General features: G+C 37.4%; 1 protein-coding gene across 1 annotated transcript in view; it reads right to left on the bottom strand.

The window, feature by feature from the left end:
* The window catches only part of peak1 (pseudopodium-enriched atypical kinase 1), a 129,582-nt gene that overhangs the window by 88,381 nt on the left and 18,745 nt on the right, over nucleotides 1–22,456 (bottom strand). Inside the window, exons 2-4 of the mRNA XM_078429978.1 lie at nucleotides 21,663–21,812; nucleotides 15,460–15,597; nucleotides 5,998–6,052 (exon numbers count right to left, since the gene is read on the bottom strand). The gene's annotated coding sequence lies outside the window, so the exon portion shown is untranslated. The remainder of the gene's footprint in view (nucleotides 1–5,997; nucleotides 6,053–15,459; nucleotides 15,598–21,662; nucleotides 21,813–22,456) is intronic.

The following is a 22,456-nucleotide window of genomic DNA, read 5'->3' as shown; positions in this document are numbered from 1 at the left end:
ATATTAAACACTGCAAAATCAGAGCCGACTCCTTAAATATTTTAAAGACTAGATTCTTGACTACAGGAATTTCTCAAAATCAGGAAAAAGACTTGATAACATCAAAAACCAGCAGGAAAAAAATGCTGAGCGATGACAATTGAGAGCAGTAACTAAAGTGGCAATGTTTAAACTCTCAATTTAAATCCGAAGCAAAGATACAACAAATATTATGAACTCACCTTCCATAATCCGTGTCCTGCGCTGCACATATCACAGCTGCTCAGTACAATGCACAAATAAAGTGCACTGTGTAATGGTAGCGGGAGATTCTCCCCAGTGATTCCAAGACCCATTAAGCTTCACTCAAATGGAGATGGATTTAATCAGTTAAGATTAAAAAATCTAAAGTTTAATTTCCTATGATTCCCTCTTAATCCCAATCACAGTTTAAAATGTTATCATTGTGTAAACTTTTGGTGAAAATTCCACTTTCAAAATATATTTTCACATGGATTCTGCAAAGGGGGCTTGCCAATCATCGAAAAGCTTTTAAAGGAAGTTGTTTACATTAAATATTCAACAGTCGAAACTAAAGTAACAAGTATTAAAAACGTGTCCATCTTTACTGCCTGACCAATTGTTGTGATTTTATTTCCCTTTGTAAATATTTATTCGATTCAGGTGATTTATTTTATTCCAATAATAAAAGTATTAGTCAGGCAACTAATATATTTACAAGTAAATATGCTAAAATATAAATAACGTATCAGGCAGTTTACAGATGCTAATAATCAAATAAATCAGATTGTCTGTTGAAATGCCAATGGGATCAGATTTGAAATTCAGAACATAACAAGGAACGAGATGCTTATTTACTTTTCCTTCCGAGGTCATCATATCAACTATCACTCATCAGTTTGCACAATTTAGTCGAGTCATACAAAATGGAAATATGCCACTCGGCCCACCATGTCCGTGCCAACTCGTGAGCACCAACTTTCAATTAATCACCAATTAATCCCATCTTTCAGCACTTAGCCCACAGCCTTCTACGTCAGGAAGATTGAAGTGCTTGAATAAACACTTGTTAAATGGAGTTAAATTGCTGGGAGGGGCAGATGCAGATATAAAAAGTAGAATCAATAAGGCTAGGGTGGTGTTTAACATGCTGAGGAAGATCTGGAGCTCAAAATACATCTCAATCAACACCAAAATACGCATCTTTACTTCAAATGTGAAGCAGGTAACGCTGTATGGATCAGAGACATGGAGAACAACAAAACACATAACAAACAGGCTGCAAACATTCATTAACACCTGCCTCAGGAGAATACTAAACATCTGGAGGAGGGACAAAGTAAGCAATGTGGACCTGTGGAAAAGAACAAGCCAGGATCCCATTGACTTACAAATTCAAAAGAGAAAATGGAGTTGGATTGGACACACCCTCAGAAAACCTGCCACAAGCATCACCCGGCAAGCCCTGAAATGGAACCCCCAGGGAAAAAGGAAAAGAGGTCGCCCCAGAAACAGCTGGAGAAGAGGTGTCCAGGCAGAAATGTCTGAGAGTGGGCTCAACTGGGGAGATCTTGAAAGAACCGCCAACAACCGAGTGAGGTGGAGGACATTTATCAATGGCCTATGCTCCCTAGAGGAGCCAAGGGCTTAAGCAGAAGAAGAAATTACCACTCGTGTACATTTGCAGTGTGCATTTGAAAATGCAATCTTCCAAATTCTTGTTATCCCTTATTAATATTTGTGCTAGAAATGAAGGACTTTTAATTACAAAATAATAATAATTTTCTTCTAATTCACTGCGAAAGGAAACTAAGAATATAGCAGATAGCGCACAAGAACTGAAGCTTCCTAGCACCACTTAAATAAATTCAGAAACTAAACAATAGCCTTTGTATCCATCAGCAATGTTTCACCCACACATTTTAGCAGCCAAAAAAAATTTGTAACGGCATTAGAAACAGTAAACACGTAACTGTACAGCTAACATAATTAATTCAGCATGACCTATCTCTACTGAATTGCATTCAACAGTTGAGAGTGTACATTACTGGGTAGCACATTGGTGCAGCTAGCAGAATTGCTGTCTCACTACCGGTATTCAGTCCTGAACTTGAAGCATCACTTCTGTGCACACATTCTCCATGTGACCGCCAGGTGCTCTAGTTTTCTCCCACATCCCCAAAATGTGCCAGTTTGTAGGTGAATTGGCCACTGTATAAATGAATGGTGGAATCTGCAAGGAGTTGCTTGGAATATGTGGTAGAATAAAATGTAAGAAAATAACTACAGATGCTGGTACAAATTGAAGGTATTTATTTCACAAAATTCTGGAGTAACTCAGCAGGTCAGCCTGACCTGCTGAGTTACTCCAGCATTTTGTGGTAGAATAAAATGGTCGATGTGGAGTAGATCGATTATCGATTATCCAGCCTGATTATTCATGACTCTAACTCTCCACCGTCTATGCTGTACTCAATCAAAATCAGGAAGCAATAAATGACTGAGGGGCTACGGCATTGCAAATTACTTTGTGCACCTAAAACGTTTTTGTCAGTATTTCCACAGACCATCATCTTATCATGTATTTTATATTGTGAAATTGTTCATTCTGAATTCAGATTAAACAATGAATGTAAATTTCTTCTCAAATATGGTTTTTTTTTTAAGAAATCCATTCTGACAGATGTAGATACCTGCTTTTTGTGCCAAAAGTAGAACAATGGTCAATAACCTAAAAGACCAAGATTAATTTTGCAATATTTTTGAAAGAAAAAAACCTGTTGGGCGGCATGGTGATGCAGCAGTAGAGTTGCTGCCTTTCAGCACTCAAGGTCCGGGTTTGATCCTGATTATGGGTTCCGTTTGTACGGAGTTTGTACATTCTCCCTGTGACCGTGTGGGTTTCCTCCAAGTGCTTTGGTTTTCTCCCACAATCCAAAGATGTGCAGGTTTGTAGGTTAATTAGTGTATAGGATAGAATTAGTGTAGGATAGAATTAGTGTAATCATTGATCGGTGCGGACTCGGATGTCCGAAGGGCCCGTTTCTATACCGCATTTCTAAACTCTACGTCTAGCATCACTAGACTGCCAATTGCTAAAGATAGCATCAGATAAAAGGATAGCATCAATGACTCAAACTATATAACACTTTGTTCCGACGTGAAGCTGTTCTGTAATGATACGCTTCGGTATATAGAACGTGTTAAACCACAACATAAATCACATCAACATTGCAATATCCAATTTATCTGATTTATACTTAAGCTTCCAATCTTTTTTTTTGCGTATTAAGTCAAGATGTAATAACCTGATCTTTCCACCTTAATTAACCCAAATTACATCTTTTCTAATTAAGAACAGTGGCTAGGAATGGAGCAGAGATTGAACTATTCAGGAAGGACATTGCAGACAAAAAATTGTTCTGCAAACAATACAAAGCTCCCCCCCAGCCAAGAGATTTTTAGTGGGTGTTAATCTGAAGTTTAAAACTGCTCATTTTCAATTTGAATATGCAAATTCCAATAATTAGGTACCACGGAAGAAAATGCAAAACTGATATGCTGGAAGTATGGTTTTCTATTTGTGATACAATTTTGTAATGCCAAAGTCGTTTAGTCTTAATTTATCCTTTGTGCTTCCAAGCAGATGTGAGAGCAGAAACTGATGCATTGCTTGCATTTGAAGGAGGAATGTGCTGCACTTTCAGCCAGCTGCAGAAGATGGAAACATAAAATTATAATTGAAGAAGCTGTTGCTATGGTGATATCAATCCCGATGGTGGAAAGTTAAAACTCATCGCAAGGAGAGCAGGAAGCCTAATTCATGAGGTGCGCCGAACAATGATATACCAGCAGGACTTCATGTGGATCATAAACAATATTGGACATTGCACAGCTTGCTCTTGCCTGGTTTTGATATTAACTGGGAATCACTTCATGTCAGATCATATTATTTGATCAATTTTGAATTTTATATTCATTAAAGATGATGTTAGAGTCATATGGTCATACAGCACTGACACAGGCCCAACTCATCCATGGCAACCAGGTTGCAAAGAGAGTCCCATTAACCCATGTTTGGCCCATATCCCTCTAAACCATTCCTATCCATGTACATGTTCAAATATCTTTGAAATGGTGTTATTGTATCTACCTCAACCTTCCTTTGGCAGCAATTTCCATATACCCACGACCCTCTGTGTGAAAAGACTGCCCCCAAGGTTCCTATTAAATCTGTCCCCTCTCATTTTAAACCTATGCCACTTAACTCTTGATTCCTCTATCCAGGGACAAAGGATGCATTCACCTTAATATTTTGCCATGATTTTGTACACCTCTATAATATCACCCCTCAGTCTCTTGTGTTCCAAGGCAAAAAGCCATAGCCTGCCCAACCTCCCGAAAGCTCAGGCCCTCAACCCCTGGCAACATCCTCGTAAATCTTCTCGGCACCATGTTGTATAACAATAAATGAAAGCCTGCCCAAAGCATTTTTTTTACAGTGGTTACAGTAGTCTGGAGGTCAATTTTACACCGTGGTATCACAGACAATCTCTGTATTACAGCCTTCAGGTAACGGAAATTCACCCTTATAAATTACCTGTCATAAATTCGTAACACGGAATAAAATTTGGTGTCACAAATTAAAATTCTATTCTAGGTTGGTACATTATAGTTTGCCACAATAAATTTCAAATATTTCAATGACAGTGAAGGAATGGGGAGTGGCTTGGGGGGCAACTTCCAGATGATGGTGTTCCTATGCTATGCTGACCTTGTCCTTCTAGCGTCAAAGGTTTGGAAGATGCTGCATCATGAGTCTTGGTGAGTTGCTGCAGTGCATCGTGTAGATGGTACACAGTGCGTCAGTGCTGGAATGAGTGAATGATTGTGGATAGACTAATATGTTAAGTCTGGTAGAGCTTCTTGAGTTTTGTTGAAGCTGCACTCATTCAGGCAAGTGGAGCTTATTCCATCACATACCCGTCTTGAGCCTTGAAGATGGTGGATAGGCTTTGGAGATTTAGGAGGCACGTAACTGGGATTCCGAGCCTCTGAGCTGCTTGTAGCCATATTGTGCTTATGGCTTCTACAGTTCAGTTTCTGCCAAATGCATGTGCAGAATGCATAAGGAGGCTCAAAACAGGAGACTCAAAACAGGAGACAGCGATGGCAGAAAAGTGAAATATTCAATCCGTGGCTGTTGCAAAACAATTCACCATGGCAACAATACCCACGTAAAACAGATTCTATCTACTTTTCAAATCAATACTCAAAACACTGCCTGTGCATTCTCACCTCTAAACTTATTATGTATGGTCACCAAATTCAAGTATACCAATTTCCAGTAGAATCTCTTTAAATATCTTTAGCAAATTAATATTTCTCTAATATTTGTTTAGCACCCAACAAAATAAAAATATTTTATATTTGGTGTAGCATATATGTTGCAATCGTATTACAAGAAATTCATTTATAGCTCATGCTCCAATACATCGAAATACAATGAGAGGCTCACCATGTTCACCGATCATTGAATTTTCACTGCATTTATATCTCCTATGCATCTTAAAAGGGGGATTAAGTCATTCCCTTTTATGAATCTTCAATATGAAAGGCCTACCTACCCTTTTCTTTCAATCCTGACTTTAACACAACAGTTTCAATAGACAATCAGCCCCTTGGTTTACTGACGTTGAAAGTAAGGTAGTTGTTCTGGCACCATTCAATCAGACTATCTATCTCCCTCCTCTGCTCTGACTCATCCGAGGAGTGGTAAACCAAATAGCACCTATCCCCATCAAAAACAGCATCATTCAAGATAATCAATGATAACTAGGAATGGGGAATGGGAACTTCCCAAATATTTTTCAATCTGATTATATGGAAAAACCCAAGAGATATCACAATGTTAGAAAGAATTATGTATCAAAAAATAAGTTAAAAGTGGCATTACATTTTTCATATAAATCTTTCAAGCATTTTTTCTATACTTACACTAATCTTCTTTCTGGAACAAGATGACTTCTTGTAAAGATCTCAGATAAGACATCTGCGGAATGAAAGTACAGTCCTGTGTAAATGTAGGATGTCACCCAATTATTTAAATTATTCAAAGGATAATCTAAATAAATACAATAGTACATTTCTAAAGAAAATTAGTTGTACAAGGTCATTAGAATGAAAAATAAATGAGTGCAGAATGGGCACATAAAGATCTTCAGATCACAGGTTAGACTTCTAATTTAAAATGAACTTGATTCCGCCAAATCAGTGGTAGGAGGCACAGAGATAAGAGGTAATATAGGACTTCAATGCTCCTCCATTCAAACAGGATTTTGGCTAATTCTATATCTCATCTTTCTTCTTTCCAATTTTCAAATCCTCTCATGCTCCTGGTGCCTCAGCTTGAACCTAGCCAATGACCAAGATTACAGTGGTATAGAATTGAAACATGAGGAATTTCTCATCATCCAGGTCCTAAACAGCCAGACCCTTATGTTGTTACTGTATCCCTAGTTCTATGAATGTTCAGTTTCACCTCAATGTTCCAAGGTAGGGCAGGAGTGATACCCCCTTTAAATAATTTGAGAAATTATATTTATGAAGGCAATCCCAGCATATACATGTAAATCAGGTGACCAAAGACCTAAGTAGATGTAAAGACCATATGACCAAAGACTTAAGTAGATGTAAAATTAAATGTTCTCAAATAAAATAAAGCAAAAATTTAGGATGTATGATCTTAAGTTGAAAAAAGGAGCTATAATTTAGAAGACCAATTAACATTGTGGTTAAATATTTCGGAATTGAATTTGTGATATGAATAATTTATTAAACATGGAAAATTACTTTTTATTTGAAATTGTTACAAATTTATCGCTTTATCTGGAAATAGTTCAAATCCAATTCAAAAACTCACCAACGTGATAGGATTTCACACATTTAAAGTCATATTCATGCTTTTAATTCTGCCATTGCACAGATTTTAACATGTGAAATTTTATTATCCATTATTCCGTCTAGATATTAAAATAATTAATGTTTTTTAAACTAAAGTGAACATAACAAGTCTGTGCAAGATCACCAGATGTTCAGAATCTGTTTCACAATTCAACAGTTGACAAATGATCTGAAAAACTATGCAAGCATTTGAAAATCTGAGAGACTAACTGGATTATCAGTTATTCATTTGACTAATCCAGTGGATTTCCTCACATAAAGCAAGAGTATGAGGGAAAGAAAGGCATACTTTAAGCCAATGGTGCCAGGCATTCTCATGTTTATAAATCATGTCGCTACGTTTTAAAAAAAATGTTCAATCCACCATGTTGCACAAACTCACACACAAATCCAGCGACATCATCGGTATAGCAAAACTCAAAGTTACAGGAAGCCAGTTTCTCCATCAGAATAATAATAATAATAATAATAATAATAATATTCATTTATTGTCATTGCAACGAGTACAACGAAATTAAAAAATAGCCAATCCTGACGGTGCGTACAAACATATATGCAATAAATGCAAAAACAAATAAATACATAAATACAATTATATTAAGTACAAGATTTTTTAACGGTGTTGTTATCAAAACTCAATTTACCATTTAACTAGAATGCCTGTGGAAATTAGGCAATAGCAAAATATTGCTTATCAGCAAAGCCAAAGACTGGTCAAATAACTTTTTTTTAAATTTATTTTCCGGTCAATACAATACAACAGATTGACCATACAGTTGTGAAAGATAAACAGTACGAAATCATTGTATCAAAAATAAAACAATATAATCACACGTGATATTTTCTGACCGAAAAAAAGGGTGTAGGCAGAAGCCAAAGCTTATTGTGCCTACCCTTAATACTTAACAAAATATAATTTAAAAAAACACAACATCATAAGTCAGAAGCAGATAAATAAAGTTGAAAATCATTCAGTATTTTGGAAAGAAAATGAAGCAATACTACATAAAAAGGTCATAGGGACAGAAAGACCTGAACTTCAAAGTTGGCAGGACAAATTTTTATAAATGCGGTTAGAAAAGTACTATATCTTTGGATGAATAGTGGCATAGAGCAAAATAAAAAGTACTTTTAAACATGAATAAATCAATAGTTAGGTTTCATGTGCTGTACGTACCATGTCCAACTTGGGCAAGAGAGAGGACATAGCACCTCAACAGTCCTTTGGGGACATGGGAAGAGTTCAGGAATTTTGCACAGTCATAAAAAGGATGAGGGAATTAATGGATGTTGACAGAATAGAGAAATTAACAAAATTCGTACAGCAAACAGACAGAAAATATGATTCCATTGGTATAAAAAAGGTTCATAAGCAGAGGATACAGATTTAAGGCACTGAGTGAAAGAATGAGATGGGAGGAGGCAAATTGTTTGCATTATGCAGTAAATTATAATCTACAATGCCAGGCTTGAAAGGGTAGGGAAAGTAAATTCATTAATGTTTACAACTTGAATTTAACATATACTTGAAATTGAAAAACAATATAGTGTGGGTAATGGATAGGATGAAGCGAAGGGGCCTTTTAAGATGAAAGTGGAAGGGTGTGGTGGGCTAAATAGAATATTGTGTGCAGTTATGGTCACCACACAATAAGGAGGATGAGATTGCACAGAGAAGATTCATTAGGATGTTGCTTGGAATGGAGGACTTTCATTGTGGGGTGAGATTGGTTAGGTTGGGCTTGTTTTCCCCAAAGCAAAGGAGGTAGAGGGTGATCCAACAGAAGTATACACAATTATGAGGCACAGATAGGGTAGATAGTCAGAAACATTTGCCCACAGTAAGTGGTATAAAAACTAAGAGGGTATAGATTTAAGCTGAGAGAAATAAGTTTTAAAGGAGATCTGAAGGTCTACTTAAGCAGTGTAGGTGATATATTGAATGCACTACGGAGATGCTGGTGGAATTGGATACAAGTTCCTCATCTGAGAGGTATTAACATAGATACTTAAATAGGCAAGGCATAGGATATGGTCCCAACAAGATCAGTGTGGATGGGCAAAACGTTTGGATGTGGTGGGCAGAAGGACCCACACATACTATACATCTCTGTGACTCGATGAATGGCCTTTCACCTCTGTTTTTTGTTTTAATATCATTAATATTTATGTCACTACTACAAAGGAAACCGAGTTCCACAAATTGCAACACCCTAGAGCAATAACACGTGAAACACCAATGAGCATAGATTGCAAAAAAAAAATTAACCAAGCTACAAGATTGCATAGGTAGAATCGTGAGATGATGCAGCAGTTATTTTGCTCATATTGCCGGCTCTTTGATAAAACTATGCAATTAAAGTCGAGTCATACAGCATGGAAACAGACCCTTTGGCCCACAACTCCATGCCAACCATCAAACACTCACGAGTCCAACCAAAGTATATGCTGATCAGCAAACATTCAGTAATCTGACTACTCTGCTATTTTTCAATATTCACATAGCTTTTCCCTTAAGAAATGTATAGTTGAATCTCTTCTCATTCCCATTCTAGAGCACTATAAACCCCTTAAACAGTTTCTTCCTCATGTCTGCTCATACTTTGACCAATCATTAGTCTCTTCTTCTTAATGACCCTTCTCACATTTTAGTGAAAACCGTTTCAACCCGTTTGATCCATTATCAAACGGGGGCGTTTGATAATGGATCAAAGAGCGGCACGGTGGCGCAGCGGTAGAGTTGCTGCCTTACAGCGAATGCAGCGCCGGAGACTCAGGTTCAATCCTGACTACGGGCGGCGTCTGTACGGAGTTTGTACGTTCTCCCCGTGACCAGGCGTGGGTTTTCTCCGAGATCTTCGGTTTCCTCCCACACTCCAAAGACGCACAGGTATGTAGGTTAATTGGCTGGGCAAATGTTTAAAAAAATTGTCCCTAGTGGGTGTAGGATAGTGTTAGTGTGCGGGGATCGCTGGGCGGCGCGGACCCGGTGGGCCGAAGGGCCTGTTTCTGCACTGTACCTCTAAATCTAAAAAAATCTTTAAAATTATACAAAACTGGGGAGCGCAAAATATCCTCGATATATGACTCGCAACGTTAAGCATACATGGCCTCAAATAATAATTTCTTCTGGCTTGATTTATAACATCACAATATTGTCTTTATTCACTAAAAAATATCTGCTTATATTGGAATGTGGTTCCACAGTTGACAGCAATAGCCACCCCATTCTATAATATCTCCCCTTCCTCTCCGGCCCAGTTCTTCACATTAACTATTCATTCTTCTGCAAGCTTAGACATTGATTACCAATATTCTGGTGTAATGGTAGAAACAATCACACGGGAAATTGACCCTATTCAGGACCCATGGACTCTCCCAAAAGTCAATAAAAAGTTATCAGCAGACTGTCTGTAAATCATTCCTCTCTTCTCAACCAGGACCAGGAAAGTGAAAGCTCATCATCAGAATGGCTAACTCAGAGTAAAAACAATCGGAAATATATTTTATATATTGCTATGACTAAGAGCTCCACATGATACCATACAGGTAAGTATTCAAATCAAATCAAGATTTAAATGGATTCTAAAATAACCTGAAAATATTCTTTTTGAGAATTGATTAAGTCACATACAAAATTGAAGGCGTATTGAAGGGAGGCTTCGTAGAGGGTGCAGAAGAGATTTACCAGAATGCTGTCTGGATTGGAGGATATTAGCTATAGAAGTTGGACAAACTACAATTGACTGACATTTCAGAGAAAATAATCCATCAGTTCACACATCCTTGAACGGTTACCTGAACCTCAAAGTTCTACCACGTTCCTCCAAGAGGTACAATTCACAATCTATTAATGTTTATGAGTAAATCTAAGAGTAAAAAAAAAAACTGACACTGTTTAGGCATCCCTCACATTACGGGCATTCAGGTTAGGGAAATGCACCCTTACAGAATTCACAGATCACTACCCAAAAGTTTGAGATACAAAACAAGATCTGCTCGAACAAAATTTATGTGAGAAAAATTAAATGAAATCAACCAAAAAATGCCTTCCAACTCACATTTCTTAACACGTGCACAAATGACACATTTTTGCATTACGGAAAATTCCAATATGTCCCATTTTCTAAGGACGCAAATCTCCATCCACCTCTCAGTAATGCAGAGATCACCTTTCACAAGTAATATTGACTCTGCAATAATTGAATTCATTTGTTTCATTGTTTTCTAGCCATAACTATTTCACTATAAATTCAAAAGAAATGGACATTTCTCAATTAGAACATCTTTTTGCTGGTTTCCCCAGATAATGTCCAAGTACCTATTTCCAGATGGGTGACCACTTTAATTTTCTATCATACTTTGACTCATCTTTGTCCTGCTACATTGTGGCCTCACGCGAATTCAAGGAAATGCATCTCATCTTCCATCAGAGGAAAGAAGGGAGAATAATAGGAATTCCTTAAGAGTTTATTAAACCTTAAAAAAACAACTGGTGTTGGTTTATTATTGTCACGTGAACTGCAATACAGTGAAAATCTTCGTTTTGCGTGCTATCCAGGAAGATCTTGCCATATGGGAGTACATATGTGCAGGAGGTTGTGCAAAAAATTTTTTTAAAATAGTGGTCCAGCTACAGAGAAAGTGCAGGTATTAAAAAAAATGCAAGGGCTGCAACGAGGTAGTTTGGCAGATCTGGACTACATCTTTAGCTGATGAGAGATCCACCAAAGGTCTGATAACAGCGGAGGAGGAGCAGTTCTTCAAAGTGATGGTACATGCTTTCAAGATTTCTTACCTTCTGCCTGACAAGAGACGGGAGAAGAGGGAATGACTGGAGTGTGACTGGCCCTTAATTATGTTGGCTGCTTTCCAGAGGCAGCTTGAAGCGTAGCAAGAGTTGATAGAAGAGGAGGCTGGTTTGTGTGATGGACTAGGCTGCGTCCACAGCTCTCTACAATTTATTGTAGTCTTAGGCTGAGCAGCTGCCAAACTAAGTTTTAATGCATCGTAATAAGATGCTTTCTATGATGCATCTGTAGAGATTATGTCATTGGAGACAAGCAAAATTTCTAGTCTTCCAAGGCTAACCCTTGTATGTTTTATATAATTTGGAGTTAACTCCCACATTCTTTCATTTTGTTATTGTTTACTACTTCATTTGTGAAAATATTGACCGGATTACACTTTCAGAAGCTTGGAAGCACTGCTCTTGAATCTGCCCATGGAGCTATTCTCGTATTAAGTTAGACACAGAAAACATGCTAATATTAATAGTGAAGTCCAATCATATTCTCACTGGACTTACAATGCATGTTTCAGCAAGGGATCAATCTCAACCATTCATTCATTCATTCATTGCCAGAGCATTAAAGTCAAAATACATCTCCATCACAGATTTAATTAAGCATTAATAATAAGGAATTTAAATGAGATCATCCAATCTGCTTAGGTCACTTGAGCATTGCTTCTGCCCAGAATTATTCAGTCTGCGCAATTGAGTAAATAGCTTCACCGAGAATTTTAAGAACAGTACGTACTTTTAACAAATCAATTTATTCAATGTTTATTTACAACGCTACACAAATAGATAATAAAGCACTAGATGCTATCGATGAAAAATCCATAGCATGTTAACATTTCATGATACATACATTATATGCCATGCTGAAAATAATTCTAGCCAATCAGTAATTCTGGGGATAGTATTACTGCTAATTATCATTGTAGTTGATGATACTCTGTAACTGCTGCAGTTATGTTTAAAAAATGCATTATGTATCTCCTCACATTAAATCCTTCACATGAATGCTGTTGTAGTTATAAATTAAGACAGTAAGATTATAAATATTAACTGGACATGAAGCCCCAAGAAACAATTGAAAACCCATTCAGTATGAAGATTAGCAATTCAAAGATTAAATTACTTTGCAGAATTGCTAGTACAAAACACTTTCTTAATATCATTAGAAAATGGTGTATAATTATGCATAATGTGCATAAAGTTTTCAGCACTGAAAATGAGCACGTGCTCAGCCGCTGAAAGGAATGGGTCACTGTTGCTAGGTGTTCAAACCTTTATATCAGTAACATTCAAAGGTAATTGGTTAACAGACAATATAAATTTGAGTCCAATATCTTTTAGACAGGCAAAAAACTCATAACTATGATATTAATGTTCGCATGATTAATTTAAAGTAGCATATAAAATCCATAAATTTGCATTTTTTATTGATTGCACAAGCCAACTTTGAAGTCAACAGACTGAATTGCATAGATGATACGTGGAACACAGTGTATAAGGAAATAATGTAAATTCAGCACATGAGGAATTAATATAAATTCAACAGATCAGACATAAACACGTTAACTATGACTGACACGATTCAAATTCTGTAGATCTTCGGAATAATTATTTCACCCCCTACACTGGACGGCCAGCACAGAAAATATTTTATGCAATCATCTTTCCATCTTACTATTGTCCTGGTAGAATATTGAAGCCATTTTTAGAACAAAAATTAATTTCACCTTTAAAAATTAAACTATTGTGTTTGTTCTGCACTCCGGTTACACAACAGATAACATTTTTACTGCAGAAGGGTCTCGACCCGAAACGTCATCCATTCCTTCTCTCCAGAGATGCTGCCTGACCCGCTGAGTTATTCCAGCATTTCCTGATACCTTCGATTTGCACCAGCATCTGCAGTTATTGTCCTACACATTTTTACTGAAAACACCTTCTCCAAAAATAAACCCACATAAATGCAAATCTCAAAAGAATTGGAATGTTTTAAATCTTTTCCATCTAGTTACAAATGTTCACTTGAGGGGAGATGACTAGTACTTCACATAAAAATTAGGTCAACACAGCAAATGATGGAATTAGATAAAATAAATATAAGGTGACAATAGCTGCTGCTTATAAATCGTACACTATGCAATCTACAGTGCTTACAATGTAGTAGTTGTGAAGGTTTTATCATATATAAAAAGAACAATCAGTATCATTAGGATTTCAGTAAAGTGAAATGATGGAAACATGGTCACAGAGCTGTCGTCTTTTGTGCTCTGAACAGGAAAAAAAGGCACCTGGAGCAGCAAGGATGCCCAGTGCTCGAAACAACCATGATGGAACAACAAAGCTAGAGGCAGGTTTTGCAATTGATTTTTTAAAAGTTTTTTAAATGTATCTGCCATATGAAGTCCCACGGCAGAACAAAATGAAGAGTCAGCTCACAAATCTGTACATTACCAATGGATTTCAGTGTCTCATATTGCATGATGGCATTCCGAGATTTATCCAACTTAAATGGCCAAAAACCATGTTTTGTTTAAAACTGCCAGTAAGGCTCTAGGCTTAACAGGGAATTCAACAATTTCAGATAACAGCCTTTCCAGTTTAGGTACGAGGTCAACATGTGACACCATAGAAGCTGTTGTGTTCGATAAATCACTGGATTCAGATTTCACTTTACTGAAATCCTAATGATGCTGATTGACCTTCTTATATATGATAAAACTTTACACTACAGAAGCATAGAAAATAGGTGCAGGAGGAGGCCATTCAGCCCTTCGAGCCAGCACCGCCATTCAATATGATCATGGCTGATCATCCAGAATCAGTACACCGTTCCTGCTTTCTCCCCATATCCCTTGATTCCATTAGTCCTAAGAGCTAAGTCCAACTCTCTCTTGAAAACACCCAGTGAATTGGCCTCCACTGCCTTCTGGGGCAGAGAATTCCACAGATTCACAACTCTCTTTTCCTCATTGATTGAAAAGTCATCAACCCAAAATATGAATTCTGTTTCCATCTTCACAGATACTATCCAATCTACTGCATATATTTTCTGTCTATATTTTAAACATAGCCATCATACATGCTAGGAACCCGTGCACTCAAAGAGGGCTTAGAGGATCCTCCCGTGTCAGACACAATCCTTTCCTCTAATGATTATTAAATTATACTTCTCAAGGACTTGTAGACCAGAGACATTCAATCAATCTCAGAGTGTTCAACAATTAAACAACTAACAGGAGGAAGACTCAAAAATAACCCCAACTGTGCTAGCAGCAACCAGCATGCAAGTGCTAGATAGTAGGGTAAAAAGTGTCAACTAAGTTTAGCCAAAAGTGACAAATAGAGAATCCTTGAAGGCTTCCTCTACAAGTGACTCACCTCCTGACACCCCAAGGTCTTTCCAGTATCCACAATACGTCAGAAACAAGTGGCAAAATATTCTCCACTTGCAGAGAGCAGAGCAAACAATGCTCAACGCCATCTGAGACAAAGCAGCATACTTAACCAACACCCCATCAACCGCATTAACCATTCATTCCCTCCATCACAATGACTGCAGTGTGTACCATTCATAAATCGTGATACTCACCCAAGCTACTCTAATAACAGCTCCCAAACCCACAATCTCTGCCACAGTCTCTAGGCATCCCTTCAAGTTGAACACCATCCCGCCTGAGAAATATATTGCTGACCTTCAATGTGCCTGGGTCTAAATCTCGGGACACCCTCCCTTCACCAGAAAGACTTCAGTGGTTCAAGGCGGTAGGCCGTCCCTTCTCCAGGGCAATTAGGGGTGGGCAATAAATAGTCTTGCCGGCAATGCCCAGATCCTGAAAATGATTTTTTTTAAAGTCATTATTTGTTTTATGCGCCATGCTGTAACATAAATAAACTTGACTAAAATCACACACACATATCGTGGGCAGGCAAGGTAAAAACATTAATAAAACCAATGAGTTTTTGGAAATCACAATCCTGAGCATCTTTTGTTATTCCCCCCAGTCAAACCACAGAAAATCATAAAAGCAACCTGCAGCTCAGCAATTTTCAATTATGTTAGTGGAATGTTTTTTTTTTAATGGGCACTTTCAGCTGCCTCAATCAGGTAATAAGATAAAATTTCAAACTATTTAATCAGTTGTCAATCATCTGTGAGAATTAGACATGCTTCGTGGTGTTTGGTCCAGGACTTAAAGACACAGATGGAAGGATAGGACTTTTTAGGAGGACTTAAAAATCTTAAAGCTAGGACTTAAAGATCCACATAAAAGGATTTGGGGAGGGAGTTTCAAGAGGGTGAAAACAACAGGTGAAATCACCAAGGGAGGATGTGTGCAGGAAGAGATAAGGTTGGGGTGCAGACGGCAGGAAAGTAATGTACAAGAGTTTCATATATAAATAGAATGTTGTAAACATGAATTCTCAGATTCTTTGGGATAAATGAAAGGAAATGTCATTACTAAATTTAAGGAAATTAGCTAATAATTTATAGTAAATTGCTATTTTTTTTATTTCATGATTAAATGGTAAAGCTACACTCAACATAAATTTGGATACTAGAACAATGAACAATTATGTCATCCAGTTAGTCACCCTAATCGAAACTTTTGAAGAGAAATAATGTTGTTGACAGTAGACAGAAGACATAGATGCTTGGTTGGAAGCTAACATTTAAAACACATGCATAGAAAGTCAGTGTCTGAGAGTTTAATGTATGCTGAACAATACAAGCTGTGTCGTACATTATTATGGATATTGTCAGAGTACAATGTTGTCTGCACCAAACAGCAGGCTGCTTTCTTCATGACAGAATTAGATGGAAAGTAAAAAAACTGACCCAAAAATGTATCAAGACATACAATCACCTCATCCAACAGTGTTCACACTTGTCTGTCTTTCTCACACACATAGGATTTTTTTTTGTCATTTTTGTCTGTGAACACCAGAAATTCTTATAATTATTGCCTCCCTCTTTTTTGATAATGATATTTATAAACTTCTTCAAAACATGACCTTTCAAAAATCTTCTACTCTCTCAATTGAGGGGGGATCTTATAGAAACATATAAAATTCTTAAGGGGTTGGAGAGGCTAGATGCGGGAAGATTGTTCCCGATGTTGGGGGAGTCCAGAACCAGGGGTCACAGCTTAAGGATAAGGGGGAAGTCTTTTAGGACCGAGATGAGAAAACATTTCTTCACACAGAGTGGTGAGTCTGTGGAATTCTCTGCCACAGAAGGTAGTTGAGGCCAGTTCATTGGCTATATTTAAGAGGGAGTTAGATGTGGCCCTTTTTGCTAAAGGGATCAGGGGGTATGGAGAGAAGGCAGGTACAGGCTACTGAGCTGGATGATCAGCCATGATCATATTGAATGGCGGTGCAGGGTCGAAGGGCCGAATGGCCTACTCCTGCACCTATTTTCTATGTTTCTATGTTTCTAATTAATATTGCAGTAACTTCATATACAATTCAACTTGTAAATCCTCTATGGCAAACAGTTTCTTAAGATTATACATCAAACCTGTATGCATATCTTCGTCAATCTATCAGATGCACTGCCAATTTATTGCAAACATCTATTCTGCATGTTCAGAAACCGGTGTAATTTAGGATATAAAAAATCAGAATATATGCAGCTCGGGTTCAACTGATTAATGATCAGTGCCAAATGAGAAAGTAGTCAGGGGAATATCAGATTTAGAGATTTACGATTAGCATTACAACAATAAAATGGGTAAGGTTTTCTGCAACAGATGGGTTGAGGCAGAAGAGTAAGTGAAAGTATAGTAAAATGCCACTGATGTAGCACACTCAAAATGTTGGTAATATTGAGCAAGTATGTTTTCCAGACCACCAGATTAATGTACCTACACAAATTTAATTCACTAATATTTTAGATTTTACACATAGAAAAATTAATCTTCCAGAGAACCTAACTAGTTTAGAGCCAAGAAGCCAGGGAATGAAAGGAGCACAGGAATCAGGTAGCAGTGAGCCAGATGCTGAACTATCAGATAACAGATTATTGGATTTTTACTCGTATGTACTTTTTGTACCAAAGGCAGATTTGGGACAAAAGATTAAAATGTAATGTTGAGATCACACGATTCAACCAGAGACAGATCAAGTGAGAGAATCAATAGTAGCATTAAGCATTAAGCAGAATGGCTTTGCTTTTCCCCAAAGTGCATATAGGAAAGCAGAGACGGTTTTCACAAAGACCAAATAGCTGACCAACATCAAAATGGACCTGCATGTTCAAGATGACATATGTAAACAATAAGCAGAATTTTCATTGCAGGCAGGAAATTGAACGAGCTGGCTGCACAAATTTATGAAGCCCCAAAACAATGATTTTATAGCAAAAATCGGCTCACATCATTATAATCAGGCACTGATGATACCCAGGTGCTCATTTTTGGATCAAAAGCTGTGCAATATCTTCATCTCATGGATTTAAGGGGGACAAATTTAAACCCTGCATTACTAACTTCCTGTCACCAGAGGGAACTCAACAATTTCTCCAGATAGACCAAAAAAGTTGGAGTAACTCAGCGGGTCAGACAGCATCTCTGGAGAAAAGGAATAGGTAACGTTTCGGATCAAGACTCTTCTGAAGAAGGGTCTCGACCCAAAACATCACCCATTCCTTCTCTCCAGAGATGTTGCCTGTCCCGCTGAGTTACTCCAGCTTTATGTGCCTCTCTTTAGTTTAAACCTGCATCTGCAGTTCCATCCTATAACTTTCTACGGACATGCTGGGTTTAACATATCAAAACAACTTTACAGTGGTCAATCTTTTTAAATGTAATTGTTAATTCCTTTCATTAATATTCAAGATTTCCTAATGACAATGCAGAATTTTTGCATTCTGTATATGTCACATACGGGAATTATTATAAACCCAATTCTGTGTGTCATTGACCATAATCATGCTTACTGAGTTCATGATTGTATTATTCCTATTATGTTGAAGCACAAAAAGATAATGCAATATTAAACTTTATTAGGTTCCAGTTGCAGTGCCAGGAGAGACATTAATCTATTCAATGAAGAATAATCTTAAAAAGGTTGCAGCTATTCTTGGTGCAAGGAATAATTAAGCTACCTTGGAACCTTCATTAAACTGACCTTTTGGGAAAACGAGGCACTTGAGATCACATGAGCCCAAGTATGCCCAAATGATCTGGATCGTCAACAAGGGGCAAAGAGCTCACCTTTCCCATATAGGATAGGGAATGTGTTTTCATTGCAATTACAGTAAGATGTTAAGTTGGCACCGAGAAGAAATAGCATTCTTTCAGAGTTGAAAATGCATTCCATTTGTTGCTATGAGAACTGCAGAATCCATCCTGGACCATAAAATGAAAGATTCGACAGCACTATTAACTCCACCTTAAATGTTACAACAGGGATCAAGATGTGCATATATGAATCACCCTTTATTACATTCACGATAAAAAAAGTATTTAAAATTTCAATGAACGTTATTATGGTCCGGGATTTTTTTTCCTATTGGTGCTCTCTCGTGTATTTACAAGTTACCAAAATACCAATTTCAGAAATTAGATAACATTTTCACCCTAATTTCACTGTTTTTAAATGCACATCCTTACCCAAACAGGTTTGCACAATCTGCAACTTTGCTCCCAGGTCAAATATTTAACATATTTTTAAAGATTCAAAGATAATGAAACATTTACACTGTGCACCGCCAAGCTAATTAAAGGAACATTTCCTGACAATCCTATATCTTTTCTTCCACATAGCAGCTTTTCTAATCCATTTAAATTCTGGTGTGACTTTTAAAATTTGGATTGCAGAATTACATTCAACATTGACTCTTGACGTAAATTAACTCCTTTGCATTAACAGGACTGCATGCACAGATATTTTAAGACTTGTTCTACATCCAATTTTCTGACACCAAATTAAAAACACTGAAGTCTGGTGCATGGTTCCATCCGTTTAAAACCACCCAATCAGCTTCCTTTAGAGGCAACTAGGTCACATTTTTTTCGAAAGATATCTCATGTAATTCAACTCGCATCTTTTCACAGTTTCTCTTCTATCTCACCTCTACCGCTGAACACCCATCAAGACACCCAACATCAGTTCCATTGAACCTATTCTCCTTTAACTTCTGGCCACCAAACGTTCCTGTCTCACATATTAATGAATTATTAATGGATACTATTCCCCTCCACCTCAAATTCGCCACCATCATTCCTCCCCAAACATTGCCGTTCACTGTCACATCTAACCACTACAAATTTCTTGAATTTGCTCTCATCTCAAATCCTCCTCCTCTTTCCCCATCTCTCCAGGGACAATTTGAATCTCTCCATTACTTGTCAGAGTTCTTCTGAAACCACATAAAATCCAATCCAATTGTGATACAATAATCTTTCCTTCAATCTTCTTTGACAACATCCCTTGCTTCGAGATAAATTGGTGTTCCTTCAGCATCATTATATCAAAATCGTGTAATTCACCAACAACTGTACTCCATGAAAGAGCTGCAAGGGTTCAACAATGGTACCTCACCACCATCCTCCACAGGACACGTAAAAGAGGCAATATATGCTAGCCTCATCAACACCACACACATGCTGCAAATGAATAAAAGGAAATTGATCTGCACTTCATGAAAATGACTCTTCCAAAGAACCGCAGGGAATTCATACAAACAGATTTGACAGGGGAAACTTGTAGAGGCTTAGACACAAAATGCTGCAGTAACTCAGTGGGATCAGCAGCATCTCTGGAGAGAAGGAATGGGTGATGTTTTGAGTCGAGACCCTTCTTCAGACTTGAGGCTTAACTGGCCTATTCTATTACATTAGTACCACTTAGGTCTCTTTTTTAACACTGAATATCTATCTTATAGGCATTTGGAGTGACATTTTTATTCTGGTACATTTCCATAATTGTTATTTTGTTATCAGACTTCAACCTCTGAAAATCAATTAATGTTTGAAAAGATTACTGATGCTCCCAATTGTTGCATTTATTTTGTAATGCAAACCAGGTGTATCAGAAGTTAAACCCTCAGTATTTCATCCAGGGGTAGCATTATATGGAAGGAATTTGGTTTAATTGCATCAGGCATTAATAACTGTACTATGCTTGACTGCAAATGAATGAAAGCTTTTGCAAAGGCATGTATGTACATATTGGGGAAGGATATAATTATGCTAATAAGCCACCGAGTAACACAACCAACTACCCAATGCTAAGTATCAATGCCTGAGGAGAGGAAATGGGGAAGGATAAATTAATTTTTTTGTTATTATTTCTAACATTGAACCACTAAAAGTTAAATAGCAAAGGCTGATCTAGCAAATGCTAGATTTTAGTACATAAGCTTTTAGCAAAGTATAGATCTAGCACTGTAAAGTTAACTTAAATGCATCAAATTATGAACCAAAAAATTAAATAATGCAATGATTAAATTATTCAGCATACTTTCCAAATGATACAACAAAGAGCAGGCAGCATTTCTACCCCTTCCCCCCAAAAAGGTAATGGTCTTTAGGATGTTAATTCATCAGTTCCGTACTATTATTCTTGAGCAATGCAGGTGTGGAGACCTACAATGCGTCATATTCCCAAAGCACAGGCATTCACGGGAAAGAAAGAAAACATGGAAGTGCTGAGTCTCACAAATGAATGCTTGGTGCAGGAAGGGCCTTGCCAGGAAGAGCAAGAATGTCTGCATTTTTAGCACAAAACTGTAATGAAACAGTTATACTTCCAATAAATTAACAAATAGGTTCATCCTGCGCGGCACCAAATGATTTGCTTACTTTGTGTATAAATAGAATTTGCTAAATTGTCACCAAAATGATTGAATGGGTAATCTTGTGTAAACAAACTGATGTTATCCAAGTACCTTATTTGGAAAATGCAGCAAAGATGTCGCACAATCTTATCACCAGCTGGAGTAATGCTACATCATACGACTAGAAGTTCTCGGATTCAATTTAATCCATGCTCCTGTTTAGCTCCATTGGGGCATCAAAAGTGACTTCTGATATCTGGACTAAGAAAGAATAAAGTAGAAGCTCAAGCAATAAAAAAAAGTGCATGTATTTATTATTTAAAGTGAGAATATAACCAAGATTGGCTGTGATGTTCTCTAACAATGAATAGCATGCTGACATTTATCTCCACTGGATGTGTGAACATTAGACACTCAGGATAGACAATGACAGGCAGATGATTCACATGAACCCCAGGAAGTATTCCAAATAAAATGTCATCCTCAAAGTGTGGCCCGGAAAATATTTAGAGCAGAGAATGATCATTATAGCCTTGTAAGAGACATCTTCAGTGAGAGAATTGGAAAATAGCACAAAATATTCATATTCACTCGACCAAAGGAATATGTGGAGAAATGGGGAATGGAAAATATTAAATGAATCCATTTCTGTCATATTCTGAAGATGTGGCCTGTGTAGACATCAATCATTTAACAAACAAGCAGACAGCACAAAAACAAGCCAAGTTCCCATGCTTCCTTATACTCCAGTAGACAAGAGTCATGACTCATGGGGTATGTGCAAGCTGAGAGACTGTGCCACGATCATATTTGTCTCCTTTAACCTTTCTATGTCCAGTGATCACTTCTCAGCAACGGCCAGCGCAGAAAGAGAATCAGGAGAACGGTTAGGGGCATGCAAACAC

Source organism: Rhinoraja longicauda, chromosome 38, assembly GCF_053455715.1.
Source record: "Rhinoraja longicauda isolate Sanriku21f chromosome 38, sRhiLon1.1, whole genome shotgun sequence".
NCBI classification, from domain to species: Eukaryota; Metazoa; Chordata; class Chondrichthyes; order Rajiformes; family Arhynchobatidae; genus Rhinoraja; species Rhinoraja longicauda.
Note: the sequence above shows the minus strand (reverse complement) of the source record. Positions and strands in the feature narration are given on the sequence as shown.